Raw genomic sequence first — 13,842 nt, forward strand, 5'->3', positions numbered from 1 at the left:
CTGCTCCACGACCTTGCTAGCCTAAAACCTCGGGCCAGATGTAAATCGCGAGACGTAGGTGGCTGCGATCAACCGCCATTAATCATCGACTATTTAATTTACAACGGGAACTGGCCCTGATCCAACCGCGGTTTAATCCGTCGTTCTCGCACGGCGGGCAACGTGAAATAAAATTTTCTCGCGTTGCGCGACTTACCGCGGAAACGACAAATCAGTCTTCGATTTGAAAAGAAACGAGACAGAACATTTTCTGCGTTTTGTTTTCAATTGCGCAAGGAGATGAACCTCGATTTATAAGTTATTATTCCTGGACAGTAAACGACAGCATATGTTCTCTCGATTTGTATCATTCTATTAGAGGGACCCATAAGTAATCAATTATTTTGAAATCTAAAACAAATACCGAACGCGTCGAATATTTTGATCAGAGGTTGCTTTAACGAAAACTGTAAAAGAATACGTGTTTCCTGTTCAACGATCGCTACAGAACTATCGGCAAAACGAATTCTTTGCAAATAAGTGATTTCTTATGCGTATCCCTATTATTTAAAGTTCCATTTTAGCTGAGTAATTATTTCCGTAAAGAAAAATAAATTAATGCACTCAAGCAGACGACGAGAGAAGCGTCTCCAAGTGCAACGAGTCAAATCAGCGATAATTGATAATTCGTCAGGACCAACTGGTCTCGCTGCCGGTTCGAGTATCGGTGCCTCTACACATGTATCGAGCACAGGACGATCGATCCGACCTGTAGACGGCCTCGTCTATATGTATTGATCACGAACGGGGACTCGAACGAAACGATGCCACTGATCGGTTTTTGCGAGCAGCGTTGACGTGCACGTATTCCCCGATATTTATTCCGCCTGGACCGTTCTCCTCCCGGGGAACGAGCGTCTTATTTTACCAGAGGAGAGCCTTCCTCTCCGAGGAGGGGGCGGAATCCTCGCGCGAGCGAAAGCCGAGGACCGAATCCGAGGAAGATTCTATTAGCCTACTATCAAGAATGTACATGCGGTACGCTCCGCTGATAACACCTGAGTCGCTGCGTCTGCCTGGGTGCTCTTATCTCGCGTACGTGCGAGGTATTCGAGCGTGATGCACTCCGGAAACGTTGCACCGTGGTGCAACTTAAAAATCCGAGCAGATAGATCGCCGATCTCGTCACACTTCGATACGATATCCGCAATACTGTGCAATTGTTTCCGTGATCGACGTCTGCAATGCTTGCAATTATTTTAGACAATTGCGATGGTAGAAAGTTATAAAAGGGCCTGCAGTCGATTGTAGCCGGTAATGGCTCGTTCGATAGCTTACCAATGAAGAACCCTTTCTGCCAAGTTTCAGCCCCATATCTCCTCCGTAAGGGTAGTTACGGGGAACCATTGAAAAACCAATTTTTGCCCCAATTTCCCCATGTAATCACGTCTAAAAATTCTATAAAAAATCTGACACATTCAACACATCGAGCCACACATCCGAGAATTTTTTCCGATTTTTCAGTTGCAAACTGTAGTTTTAAAAAATTAAAACGTGCAGATTTCATATTGAATTTTAAGAGCGACCACTCTGGAAATTAATTGAATTACATGTTGTCACCAATACTATTTACAATTATTTAGTATCGTGTCTAAGATGATCCAAGTTTCGACGGTCGTTAATTGTGCTTTTCGCGTGGAAAACACGGGAATAATCGGCGAACGGGAATCGCCGTAAATAATTTTCCACGGTGGGGCCACGCTTGACGCGCTGTTTAATAATAATATTGTTTAATACGGTTCTTTGAGCGCCGGCTTATTTGACGACAGCCAGCCACGGCGTCGCTGTCACGAATTCACCGCGGGGAATAGCGTCATTATTCAACGGCGCGTCGAAGCGGCCGTTTTTAATGAGATCCTACAATATTTAAGGCCGGGCTCTCGAGAGATTTTACGCCATCGCGTTGTCACGGCCGCGTCGTCGACCACTTCCGCCGCGGGAAATCTTCCCTCGTGGAAAGAAAATTGCTTGCGAAATACCCTGCGCGACGGGAATTACCGATTTGTCAACAGCCGTGTCTGTTCCCGTGTCCTGCCTCTCCGAAGTTCAAGAATTCTCATACTAGAGCTCATTCCTCCACCAGTGAAATTTTTAAGGGCAATTCTACACTGGCAAATGATGCACTGTATTGGCGACCTTGAGACACTCTGCTTCCAAAAATAAAAAGAACTTTTAAAATAGAACTCAATTTTCCCAGAAGAAATGGAACCGTAAATTGCCATTTCAAACGAGTCGTTTAAGCTAGAGTTCCATTTCATCATGGGAAATAGAGCTCCAGTTTGAAAACTCTTTTTATTTTGGAAATTGGAATTAGAATGCACTGCGTGAATTTTTCGTGACGGTATTTTAATATTTAAAGATCTCTAGGGATTTTTTGTCATTCTTTGTAGAGACATTTTAGAGTTTGTTATAGACTGGCTATTTTTTAAAAATTGAAATGCTGTAGAGAAAGCAATTTTGTATTTTCGCTTTGCACCATTTGGAGCTTCGCCAGAAGAACTCCAACAGTGCAACAGGGGTTAACAAGCCGACCTGTGAAAATGAGAGTTTTCACAAAGATCCAATAACAACAAATAATAAAACAATGAGAACGACAATATCAGTCAAGGCGAGTCTTTATCACCTCATCTGCTGATACCGCGGGTTATCGGGCAATCTCTGGCGATGAGATAAGAAATAAGAGATAAATCGAGAACCTCCTCGCATAAAGTAGCACAATAACAAATCCAAAGATCGGAGTCATCGATGGATAATTAATTTTCCGCAACAGTAAATAAAACACAGTGAAAAATGCAAAACTCAAAGCACTGCGAATCGAATCAAGAGAGGCAACAGAGCTGCGATTCAAAATCGCGATAGGAAGTATTATTAGTAAACACTCCATCTACCAGAAGACTATTAATAATATTTTCAGTAATTGTACTGAGCCAAAAGGAAACTTAAAAATCTTTTACATGGTAATCACTGGATTGCGGATCTCTATGCATTTATGGCAAAATTTATCAAATGCAAGAAAGCATTATTATTAAAATACGGTCACAATTTGAGTTCAGTCTTTCTAAAATGAATCTCTCAATCAGTAACGGAGACGTTTCGTTTACTTCAATTTTTCAAAACTCAATTATGAAAATGAGAAATAAAAATCTGTAGTCTAGTAATCCCAAATGAACCGATTGGATTATCTTCCTCGACTTGTTGGTTCAGCATTAAAATGGTTGTCACGAACATTCCAAAATTATAAAATAATTGAAATAATGTGTCAAGCTGCAGTGACACTCGATGGAGCAAATCAACATTTTGTCAAATGTGTATCGTCTGTCACGAGTAACCAATGACGAGTTTGAACAAATTCGTCAAAATATGAGCAGACTGGAGCTCGCATCGATCGCGGGGGCGGGCTCGGATGGAATCGAGGGATCGCAGGACGTAATATTTCGCGAAGGTGGATTTACGTGGGCGTCTCGATCTCCTTGCCGGCATCGGCAATCAGAAACACATTATCGGACGCGAGCGGGGCTCGGTAATACGTCCCGCTGTGCTCAGAAATATGCTTCGGCCCGGTTCGCGCTTGCCAAGGACGCCCGGAGGAAATGAAATGGGACAGAGTGATCTTTGCTATCGACAGGGGAACGCCGCGCCGCGCGGTGCTCCATTGATTCCGCGACTCGTCGCCAACACTACCAAAGGGAGAAGGAAAAAAAGAAAAACGAACATTAATCGCGCCTCTTAATCCGCGTGTATATATCGTTCGACAATAATAGAAAAGAAAAAAACGACATAAAAAAAGAATCAAACCCGTGGAAAGTTTTCCGAAGCGATCGGAAGTTCATCGAACGCGTGGAGACGTTTCATCAGAAAATGGCGCGAGAGAGAGGGACGCGTATCAAGTGCTATTCTCCGGCAGTTTCAAGATGAATCCGAGGCGCGCGTCGTCGAGCGGATCCGCGCTTCCTCAATCCCCGGAACGGCTTCCCTTGTCGATCGATCCCCATTCAGAGGGGGGAAACGACCGAAATATCATCGAACGTCACGGGGATACGGCATTCGACGAGCACCATGAGAAAAACGCCGTGAAACGGCCGCTCGCGTCTCCGTAGAATTCATTTTAATCATCTCCACCTTCCCCCGTCCGCCGGGAGACTCACCTTCCGGCCACAGAGGAACGGGACTCCCTCTCTCTCTCTCTCTCCCCCTTCTCTCTCGCTCTTCCTGTGGCTCTCCTTTTTTTCTTTTTTAATTTCCCAGCCTCTCTTTCTCTGTCCGCCCAGTAATCACGGCACTATTACACCGAAACGTTTTTGATGAATTCGTCAACGAGCCTCCTCCTGCACGGCGAGCTCTCCCTCGCCTCCAGACGGCTCCTCTCGAGCCGCGAGCGGAGTCTTGCGAGCCCCAGGCTCTGCAAGACGGTCTCCTGAGAGAGAGAGAGAGAGAGGATGCTCAGAACAAAGCACGATCCAAGCTAGAAGCTGCCTAGAACTGGCCCAGAGGTGCTCGATGCTGCCCGAAACTGGCGATCTACGAACGATGTATTGGACCGACTGTCGAGAACTACGCATTGACACGACTCTAGAAACGCGGCAGAATTTTCTCCGTGCATGAAACAGCCGTAGATTTAAAGACTGAACATTCCTCTTTTGCAACAACGCATTAGAAATTGATCTACGATTTTTTTTTACTGTTTTGCAGAAGAAAAACGAAGACAGAGTTTGATCATCTGTAGTTGGCGGTACACCTCTCATTCGAAGTTCAATAAAACGTCAAAAAAAATCGTATGTCAATTTTGAAAGATTCATTGTAAAGGGGAAGCTTCAATCTTCAAATCTGTGGCAGATACATTCCCGAAAAAAATTTTCCAAGATTTCCAGAGACATTTCAATTTCTAGCATTTTTTGAGAAAAATTTTGTAGAAGTGTCATTTGTTTCTAACTTGGTCCTCATTTTTCTTTTATGAATCAGCTAGAAAAAATCGTACATCAAGTTCCAAGGGCTCGTTGTAAAGAGGAAGCTTCGATCTTCGAATCCGTGGCAGATTCATTCCCGAAAAAAATTTTCCAAGATTTCCAGAGACATTTCAATTTCTAGCATTTTTCGAGAAAAATTTTTTAGAAGTCTCACTTGTTTCTAGCTTGGTCCTCATTTTTCTTTTATGAATCAGCTAGAAAAAATCGTACATCAAGTTCCAAGCACTCGTTGTAAAGAGGAAGCTTCGATCTTCGAATCCGTGGCACATTCATTCCCGAAAAAAATTTTCCAAGATTTCCAGAGACATTTCAATTTCTAGCATTTTTCAAGAAAAATTTTTCAGAAGTGTCATTTGTTTCTAACTTGGTCATCATTTTTCTTTTATGAATCAGCTAGAAAAAATCGTACATCAAGTTCCAAGCGCTCGTTGTAAAGAGGAAGCTTCGATGTTGGAATCCATGGTAGATTTGGCCACGGAAAAAATTTTCCCGTGTTTCTACAGACGTTTGAACATGCTTGTAACGAACAGTAAGGCACAGCCCTCGTGTCGTCCGGAGCGGCGTTGCTATGCCGATGTCGCGTTGATGTCGATACCGTAACGATGCAGCGAACAGAACCAGAAGAACTGTATGTTGCGGGTTCGGATGCCGCGTTTAAGTGCGCGACGAGCTTTACGTCGAGCATTCGCCGAGTCGGAGAGGCAGCATAAATAATTTTCTGGCGCATCCGCAGCGTGAATGTGGCCGCTCAAGATAGCTGCGGCGACCGTTGTGGACGATACTCTTTTTCTCCACGGCAAAATGGGTCGGCTGTCTTGAGTTCCGCGGATTCATCTTGCGGATTCCTTTCAGGACGCTAGCTGCGCGCTCCCGGCTTATTCAGCCTGGCCTCCGGACGAAGAAGGGGTACATGGTCGCGCGCCGCTTAAAAAGAAGCCTGGGTCGCGGACGATCGTCCAGATCAATTGGCTGAAAAGCGTTGCTTGATTTTTGTTATTTCCACTCGGGGAACATTATCATATTCATCGCTCCCCCCTTAATACCTCTGGCAAAATTTGGATCTTCGGATTTCATTCAATACGACGCGTTTCACATCTTCCTCTTTCTCTCCTCGACTTTTTCTTTCTTCCTCTCTCTCTCTCTCTCTCTCTCTGTTTTCGCGAGACGACTTTTCTTGCCGATTTCTCCGGGAAAAACGAGCACGCACGGTGCTCGAGACACGCGTCTCTCTTGAGCGACGTTGCGGGAGAGTTGAAGTCTTTTCTTCGCGTTCTCTTGACTCGCGGCGAACGATCCATTCAGACGGAATTATTATCTGTTCCCCGAAAACTGTTCGCCTTGTCTCCCATCCCCGTGGTCCGTTGGGGGGTGGGGGTAGGCTTTACTTTTATTCATCATCTTCTCTTGCCCCGTATCAGCGTCTGAAGAGAGGCGGAACGCTCAAGAGAAGAAGCGCGCGGATCGACGGGAACGGGGGTGGTGGAATGAAAGGGAAAGAATCGAAAAGACAAGAGCGCGAAAGAGAGAGAGAAACGGGGGTCAGTCGGCGGAGTCGAGAGAAAGAGAGAAAGAGAGAGAGAGAGAGAGAGAGGGAGAAGAGAGGAACGACGGCCGACCGGACCATTCAAAGTTCCCAGGAGGCAACAAAGGGCCAGCAACGAGCTGATCAAATTATCCAATTCATTTGGATTGGCGGAGCGAGCGAGCGAATAAGTGCTCGCCGTTACCAAGAGCTCCACTTCACCGCACTCGAGCACCATCCGCTATGAGACGCTTGCCCCGTCCAAATTTATGCACGTTCCACGATACAAACCGCGCTGCAAAGACTCATCTCTCTCACTCTATCTCTCCTCTCCTCTCCCGAACTCAGAGATCGACGGCCAGGAAAAAATATCATCGCCTGGCCCTCTTTCTCTTGCTTTTGTCTCGCCGAACAGAAAATACCGGAGACTAAATGCCGGCGATCCCTCGCATTCAACGTTTACGCGCAAGATAAGCGAGCTACTTCTTTGCGAATGGGTTTCGAGCTTCAATCGTTCGGTTTTCAAGATACGCGCATAGAAAGGCGCGTTGAAAGATACCATATGGTTTTTATTTGGCAGGCATGCGTCAATGGGTGCCTTTCTTGGCCAGGTGGACCGCCCTTTATCACTCTTCGCTTGATTCCTGATGGAACATATTATATCGTGCTCTTTGGATTTTTGCTTTTCCCAGTTCTGCGTGCTTGCATTTTACTCTTCCATAGTTGTTGTCCGTTTTATTTCGGCCTCCTTCTATATCTTTGTTTGCTGTGCGCATTTCATTTGGCCCGTTCGTTTGGTCGTTCAGTTAACGAGGGAACAGTCCCGGGTCTACAGGAAGTGCCTCTGGAAGTATGTTGAATGGTAAATAAATTATGTGAATGGCTCGAGACAATCCTAAGCTGATCGACAACGTTGAAACTGATTTGATCGTCGTCTATGAACTGAAAGATGTCCTGAGAGAAGATTGAACTTTGCGAATAAATATTTGTAACGAATACTCTTGGGGGATAGGATTGGTGTGACGATTTCGAAAGAAACAGGAAAAATTCCAGAACGATGAATTCGGAATGGCACGAGGAGTACGTCGAACGTCGACGAGATTGTCGTTGGCCGTCGACGTTCAGGAAGTCGGGAGGAGGCTGTCCCCTTGGCCCCCTGGCCCCCCGGGCCCTCTATCTCGTCATATTTAATAACCCACGCGCACACACGTCCACGATGGTCCACGTACGGGCATTAAACTCGGCCGAGTGCGGAGGTTCGTTACGTACAATGCACCGCTGATTGACCAACCAGATCCGCCCTGAAGTGGCGTCGCAATATCGGATCACACCGTTGCCCCAATTGTCAGCGCTGCTATCTTTCCTCCCCCCTTTCGTGTTTTCGACTCGCTCGATTCCTTCGGTGTTGTCGATTCGCCGATCCCGACGAGCATCTCCTATCCTGGAGCCCCGAGGATTGTCTTGGAACCAAGCTCCTGGCTCCAGAGCTGTCTGCAATTTCCCTGCTGTTGTTCAAACCCGCGCCTTCGAAATTTACAGCACGAAAATGTAGAATTCCTATTGTAGACGAAATTGCAGCCACCAGTGATGATTTAGTTGTCTCTCAAGAATTGAAGAGATTGTCATGTGAGCCTCTGCTCTGGGTCCGTGCTGCTCGAGGGCCACTAAGCCACGCCCACTTGGAACATTCGATGTAGAGGGGACAGGACGGTTTTTTCATAATTTTCTAATCGTTTCTTCTTGTGGGGGATTGTAATTCAGAAGAAAATTATTGAGCCACTTTCAAGCACAGTGCCCCTCATTAAAAGATCCATTGCTTTGGGATAAATTGTCAGCCGGAATAAAAATTAATTTCTGCCGTGTCGTGTAAGAAAAAATGGGAGGCGGCAACCCTTCCGTGAGAGAGTGACGCGTTCGATGATTGATCTACCCCAGGTGATCGAGGGGGTGAGACGATAGGTATCTCCGCGGATCCCGCGATCCGTCGAGCGAATTTTCGTGGATCGTGGGGGTTGTACGAGAAACGGTAGGGCGAGAGGGGACGATAAAGGGGTGTGGAGAGGGTGGGCCCGGGATCATAAATAAGAGTACGCGTCACGCGGCGATAATTCGTCTTCGGCGGGTCGACACCTCGAGGGCCTCTCCTCCCTCTTTAAAATTATTATCGGGCCGGGAGAGTAGAGCGAGCGAAAAACCTCGAATTCGAGGTATCGAAGTCCCGGGGGTTGCGCCGGGACAGACAGAATGGGGGAACACAACGAGCGAAACAAAAGGGGGGAAGGAGAGAAGAAGAAGAAGAAAAAGAAGGAGAGGCAGAGAGAGAGAGAGAGAGAGGGACGAGGAGCGGAGAGATCGATGGATACAAACAGCGCCGGAGGAGGCCGCCGTGTTTGCGCCCGTGAAAAATCAGCGCGGTTCATTAAATCCGAGGAGAATGCCGGTGGCTGCAGTGTCTCGTAGCCGCGAGGATCCCCGGGCCTCCATCTTCCTTTTTTACCCCCGGTAAATATTTATGAACGCGGAGGAGCGTGAGGAGGGTGGTCCACCGTTTCGGAACTCGTTGCCGAGAGATCGTGCCGTTTTTCTGAGAAATTGTTGTCCCAGAATTTGGTCTTTTCTTCTAGCATGGTCGCAGACTCTGTATTACAATCTCCAGAAAACATTGCTCCAACCACGAACACGATTTCACTGTGGGACGTTGCTTTTTCTTCGTACAGACAGAGAGCAGCAAGAGTATTGTTGAAACGAGGCTCTATTGGTTCCAGATTGCTACAGATCAAGTGTAAACATCAATTGCTATGTGGGACTCTGCCTTGGCTCCGTCAAGCCCGAGGGGCCACTAAGCCACGCCCACTGAGGATCCTATAAGCAGAGGGAACAAGGTGGATAGACTTTTATCAGGACTCTGATGAGACTTAACGCACTATAGGATACTGTCCTAAGGACACGCCTACTCTATAAAGTGGGGATAAGACGCTCTCCAGCGATTGAAAAGAGAAAGATTTGAAGTAAAGTGTCTAAACAGTTTCTAAATAGTATTGAGGCAGTATGGACCATTATTTTGACACAATTAGAATCGAAAGCAACGAATTCACGCCAATCCAAAAAATTATATCCCCAGAGAGAAGCAATCAAATAATAGTTATAAATAATTCTAGATGGTTATAGATCAATTATACCACAAGCTTGCCCCATGGAGCACTATACAGAACCCACCTCAACCCGGAGCAACACAGCCCCGCCCACTGTCACATTTGTGGTAAAATTGTTGCTCGAGAGGGCAATAAGCTCACGTTCCCGTGTCAATGATCTTATGTTGACCAGAGCGGACCTAAACTACCCCCTGTAGAGTGATCTGGAAGGCGTCGAAGCGTCGCTGTTAGAGACAGAAGCCAACGAAGGATGTTTTCTGGCGGCAATGGTCCCGGTGTCGTAATCAATGTTGTGATTCGACGTTAAGCGGGCATCAAGTGGGTTGGCAGCCCCCTGCCGCCACGAGCCACCGTCGGCGCCGTGGATCCAGGGCGATGTCGACGCACCCCCATGAACCAACACGAGACGCCCACGAGAGATGGGGCTAGGCTCTCTCGCCGGTAGGGCTAGGGGTTTGGGTAACCAACTCGTGAAATTCAATTACCGAGTCCGCGGGGGTGGCTCTCTCGCGGGAGGAACGCGAGCGTTTTCCGAACAGGGGGTGCAGCAACACGTCGGGCACCGGGGCTACACAGAACGTAGGGTTCCACCGACCGAAAGAGGGAGGAAGGATTTGAGTGACAGCCGAGAAGGAGACGCGGGCCTAACTCACTCGCCTATCTAACGTCGAATCTTACACCCTACTTCCACCCCCTGTGTACCCTCCTTCGGTATTCTCTCCCTCTCTCTCTCTCTCTCTCTCTCTCTCTTTCTTTCTTCGTCCCTTTCTCGCTTCATCCCCCCTGGTTCCAGAGTCGAGGAACTAACCCGAGGGGGGAGATAGCGAAATTGAAATTGTACCTACCGATATACACGTCCCATTCTGTCCGACGAAATGGTTTCTGCCGAGAATCCGACGTCGACGTCGACGCCGGCTCCCGTGTTTCGACGGCACGCGGAAAATTACCGTTGCCAAGAGCTGCCAAGAGATCAATGATCCACGTACGTTCCCAGAAAATTGTGATTTCACCACTGGTTTCTCCTCGCACGTTCTTTAAACCAGTTCTCTCCTCGATGAAAACACGGAGGCGTTGAAACACCCTAGACTCTAGTCTGTAGTCGCTCGGTTCTTAAATCCTGTGGAAATTCGCTTGTAAAAATTGTTTTTACGTCGTATACACCTTGAATGAAGATGGATTCATGTACATACGAACCCTAGATCAATGAAAAAATTGCTGTCCCGTTTTTCATAGCGTGAATCCTGAGATACGTGGTTAGATTGAACCTAAACCCTGGCTAGCAGGAACAGTCCTGCAAGTTCTGGACTCTCTCGCATTCTCAAGATCTAAAAACGCACCCTTATACCTTGCCACCAATTTCTCCAGAATCCTCCAAGTACCTTCAGCCCCCCGGCGAATAAATTCCCGTTCGCACAAACACTTACGAATTATGCGTCCTCCGGAGACCAAACCGCGTCGAACCGGCGGCAAACTCTTGCGGCCATTTCCTCGGGTAAATGGCGGCGATAGTGCGAGGATGTTCGCGCAGAGAGCAGAGGCTCTTTGAACTATCGCGAATTACCGGGGCATCTAATTCCCCAGGTATTATCTGTCGCCTGGACAGTTTATTGAGGAGATCATAGAGCAGGAGTCGAGAGAGCGAGGCCAGGACGGCTCTCCCGGATGAGTCAGTCCATGACTGGCCGCCTAGAAACCATGGCCGGTCTCTCGTCGCGGTCGGTTTCATCCTCGACCGAGCAATGATCATTCCCCATGGTGGACGCACGCGGGACTGACAGACTGGAGGCTTCGCGTTCATTAGCCGGCTATTCAGTTCAACGGGCCAACTGGCGAGGGTGGATTCTGACTCCGGTGGCTGCTGGAATGTCCGACATGTTACTCTATCCTCACACATAATTACACGCGCCTTGGCAGACGTGGAACACCTCTCTCCCTCTCTCTCTCTCTCTCTCTCTCTCCTCTTCTACACACGCATACACACACACCTTACTCTGTCAACCCCCGGCCACGACTTTTGCCCACCCGAGGAACAAAACGACGGCCTTCCGGTGATCCAACGGGTGCGTCCGGTTCATTATCGCCCTTGGACCACTTGGACACGCTCGACGATCTTCGGGTGAAAGAGATCGATTCATCAACTGCGAGGTTCTACCTCGTTCTAGACCCGGCTGTAACCTGGAAACGTTCACTGCATCAGACTTTCCGTAGTTGTTTGGTAATAGGAACTAAGATCCTCCTTGAACCTGTTTGGGGATCTTAGAATGATGGAAATTGATCTATCCAACTGGTAAATTTTAGCTGACCCTGGTTTGAGACACAGTGTATTTTCTACGATTCTCTTACTGTGGACTTTTCATGGTTGCTGGCTACAAGCTTTTCTTCGCAAACGATTTTCTAGAAGTTTTCGGTCCTTCCAGCTGCGAATATTCAGACCAACATAGCTTAATTTCGCAATTCAGGCAATTAGACAACTATAGTTTCTGTGCTCCACTTTTCTTGTAATTAGCTAAACCTGTGTCCTGTTTTCTTCTCAATCCGTTCGACAGGATTGGCTACGTTCTGCGGTACCATGAATGCACGAAGATCAGCAGCCTGATACAATCAAGAATAAATGCTCAGCTGTCTGAAATCCAACCCTCTGGGGAGAGATGTACGCCGGTACTGTCGATTACGTTAATAGCATCGTTGAACAGCAGGAAGCTGAAGAATTCTCACGAATGTTTATTACCCGGTCGCGCGATTATTTCCGCATCCCATCGAACAAAGACAAGCCAGTTCTTCGTCTAATTCAGCAACGTTTCCGACCCTCTTTTATTACCTCACGCTGGATCAAACATCCCGGAAGCATGCAGCCGGTCTAGTCTTGCAAGGAGAATCTCGACAGGATTTTTAACGCGTTTCTGTTCGAACGTCTGCGACCCAACCACTCGAAACGTCGACGGAAACACGGTTTCGAGCAAACAATGGTGCGACACGAGCGGGTGCAACAGACTCGGAAAAATATTTGAACGCGGGGGGTTCGGGAATCGAGCACACGAATTCAAAAACTGCTAGGATAATCGATAAGTACTCCCCCTCCCCCCGGACGTCGGCTTAAGTTTCTCCGCGAGCCGGACACAATGCGCCAAGAACTCTAAGTCTTTGGGCAAACGCGTGGGCGAGGTATCTATCTCTTTCTCTCTCTCCCGCTCGTCCTCTCTTCTCTTTTTTCTTTCCCCACGGGAAGGGTGAAGAGGGGGCGCGCTACTTACGTGGGTCCGGTGACGAGGAAGAGGGCCGCCGCCACATTGTCTGCCGATTCTTCGAGGATGACTGGCCGTATTGAAAAACCGGAATATCCCGAGGATCGCTAATGTGGCAGAACGCCGAAATCCCTCCCCCGAAATCTCTGGACCGCACGGAGATCGACCATCCCAGGGATAATTAACCCCTTGCACCGCGATTCATTCCGTACGCTGATTAGAACTTTTTCGGCGTCGTCGATTCTCCGAGAAAAATCGAATTTGTGTTCTTTGTATCTCTGCATTTAGCGGCCGAAGACTAGACCCTATGAATTTATTATAGAAATTAATGAAAAAACACTGCAGTCTGCGAAAATTTTCGAAGGATTTTACATAAAAAATTTCTATTTTGTATTGAGATCCACAGGACAGTTATTAATAAACGCCGATGATCGACAGCCATTTCAGTAGAACAAAGAAAGTTACCATATTACTATCAACTTATTAAAATTATTGAAAGAAAAGACACACAGCCACGTTGTTGACCGGCAATTTTACACAGAAGCTATCTCATGTCACCAACTTTTACAGTGATTTCCCTATATATGTCTCCAAGGTCTCGATGATAAACGTCGCGGAATTATCCCCACTACCGTGGGGTATACCTCGTGGGGGGCCGGAGAGTGTAAACATAACACAGCTCGGGTATGTGTCCTGTACGATTAACGACGCTGGCAAGACCCGTGTTGATGACATATATCGAGAATTCATTCGTAATTGAATGTGGAAGTAAAACAATCTAAATAAACTTCGATCAAGTGTATTTACAGATAATGCATTGAAATGAAACTTTGGACGTATCTTTTATATAACTTTTTATATTCTTTTTTGGTACGATATTGTCTCAACAATTTTTGATCATGAAAACACGAGTTAATTCGTGA

General features: G+C 47.1%; 1 protein-coding gene across 1 annotated transcript in view; it reads left to right on the plus strand.

Annotated features, from left to right (window-relative positions):
• Nucleotides 1-13,842, plus strand: part of Soxn (SRY-box transcription factor soxNeuro) — a 404,681-nt gene that overhangs the window by 210,152 nt on the left and 180,687 nt on the right. The gene's annotated exons all lie outside the window — the stretch shown is intronic.

Source organism: Halictus rubicundus, chromosome 1, assembly GCF_050948215.1.
Source record: "Halictus rubicundus isolate RS-2024b chromosome 1, iyHalRubi1_principal, whole genome shotgun sequence".
Taxonomy (NCBI): domain Eukaryota; kingdom Metazoa; phylum Arthropoda; class Insecta; order Hymenoptera; family Halictidae; genus Halictus; species Halictus rubicundus.